This window comes from Lactuca sativa, chromosome 7 (assembly GCF_002870075.4).
Source record: "Lactuca sativa cultivar Salinas chromosome 7, Lsat_Salinas_v11, whole genome shotgun sequence".
Classification (NCBI taxonomy): Eukaryota; Viridiplantae; Streptophyta; class Magnoliopsida; order Asterales; family Asteraceae; genus Lactuca; species Lactuca sativa.
Genome location: NC_056629.2, coordinates 16,804,383 through 16,806,965, shown reverse-complemented (window position 1 = coordinate 16,806,965; position 2,583 = coordinate 16,804,383).

Below are 2,583 nucleotides of genomic sequence, written 5' to 3'. Positions count from 1 at the left end.
CTTTATGTGATTAGGCGGAGGCTATATTACATTTCTACCGGGTTAGATACTTACCGAGACATCGAGGTGAGTCTTCTCACTATACGTTACCTAGAGTGGTATTATGTGTTGACCAGATGGTCTTATGTGTTATGTATGAGTTATGTGTTATGTGATATATGTATGCGTATGATGTTATAGACCGGACTGGAGGGTCCAGCGAGCTATGACCGGACCAGAGGGTCCAACGAGCTACGGGACTGGAGGGTCCCGCTGAGACATGTCGACCAGAGGGTCGTATTATAGCCTCGGGTGGCGTAAATGTTGTATGCGGTATTTTTGGGAACTCACTAAGCATTTATGCTTGTAGTTGTTGTGTTATGTGTTTCAGGTACTAGTGATGAGCACGGGAAGGCGTCGGCATGATTCGTACACACTTATGGAGTTTATGTTTGAGATTCTGGGGAGACGTTTTGTGATGATAACAATTGATACAATATGTTTTGACAATATTTTTTGAGTAAATGTATGTTTTAAAAATGATTTTTTTTTGAAAATTTACATTGTTAAATTCGGTCCGATGCAGTATGCAGTATATGTGCTTATGCTAGTTGATATGTTTACGCTATGCTATGTTAAGCTTGGTCAGTTTCTGGACTTCGGTCCGATGCAAGGGACACGGTCCCGATCAGTTTCGGATTTCGGTCCGATGCAGTTAGTTTCAGACTTCGGTCTGATGCAGAGGACAAGATCCCAGTCAGTTCCGGACTTCGGTCCGATGCAGAGAGCAAGGCCTTGGTTAGTTCCGGACTTTAGTCTGATGCAGTTTCCGGACTTTGGTCCGATGTAGTTTCGAGACTTTGGTCCAATGCAGTGGGAAAGGCCCAATAGTTTTTTTATGTGTTATTGTATGGTATGTGGTAGTTTGGGGGAGCTCACTAAGCTTCGTGCTTACAGTTTCAGTTTTGGTTTCAGGTACTTCCGCTAGCAAAGGGAAGAGCTCAGGTTGATGGCATCGCACCCACCACAACTTTAGTTTTATCCTGGGAGTTTTATTCAGACATTTTGTTATGATCGATATAGTTTTGTTTTGACATGGTTACTATGTCATTTGAATACTCATTCCATGGCTCTTGTTATATATGACATTGGATGATGTTATTTTTAGTAATATTAAAACAAAAATAAATTTGGGTCGTATTTTGGGTCGTTACATTTGAACCCTCATTAAGCCAAGAATTAAGGCCCTTAGTTTAAATTGAATTTCACATCTCTATAGCCTAATAAGTAACCAAAAATCATGTTAAAAGTGATAAACTTAAGGCTTAACCATTAATTACTTAATAGTACACCAAAGGTGATTTAGAAGCTATTATTATCAATTTTCCCAAATCTTTCTTCCAACTTCTAAAATCTGTGCAGGTCAATAAGAACATCTAAAAATCATGAGACTTAGTTTTCTGGAAATCTTAATGTGTCTAGTTTCTTCAAAAATTTGAATCACATTTCGAAATTCCAACTCCTTGAGGGGTAAAATTGGCAATCTTCTCAGGCTGGTCCATGTTGTCACAGATTTCATGCATGGTCTTCAAAAATTCATAATAAATTCATCAGAACTACAAATGCTAAAATTCCAAAGCCTATAGTTAGATATGGATGTATAGTTTCCCAAATATAAAGGAACTGGTAATTCTTAGTAGATTGGTACAGTTTATTCCAAGAGTGTTGAGTGGTCCAGAAAGTGACAGAATAAAGTTACTAACTTGTAAATTTAATATAAAAATCAACCAAAAATGGTTAGAACGAGATATTTATATTTATGAATATATAAAAGGGGGTGCTTTAACAATATTATTGTATTGAAATTTATGAATGGGTTGAAAGGTAAGAAAACAGATCCCAAACAGAGCACTACAATCAAAGAGAAAATAAGGAAATATGTACATAAGTTTTATAAGAGTAATACAACAAAGCACAAGCTAAATAATGTTATAATTGTTGTGTAGGTTCTCGGAAAGGAAATGATCCATCTAGCTCAAGCTAGCTAATTTTCAAGTTCAAGGAGGTGAGTTACATTAACTCTCCTATTATATAGGTATTACTTTTTTATGTTATTGTTCACAGATACCCTAATCCAGTAGAGTGCACAAGGAAAGACAGAAGGTAGTTTTTTCTCCCTTGAGACAAGCAAACAAGATTCATTTCCACGTTCTCGATTTGTTAATTGTTCTCGTGTATTAAATCACATGTGATTATATGATCTAATTATATATGACTTATATGCACAAAATTCATTTTTATGTTCTCGATTCAATAGTTGTTCTTTGTCCATACTAATCGTATATGATTAAATACATCAAATGATATATGATTACATACATAATAGCAACTAGATTAAATACATGAAAACAACTTTTGAATTGAGAACACGAATTTGATTCTTATTCACATAAATCATATGTGATTATATACGTATAATCACATGTGATTAAATACACGAGAACAATTATTGAATCAAGAACACGAAAATGAATATTGTCTACATAAATCATATGTGATTAGATACATATAATCATGTATGATTATATGTATCTAATGACATAT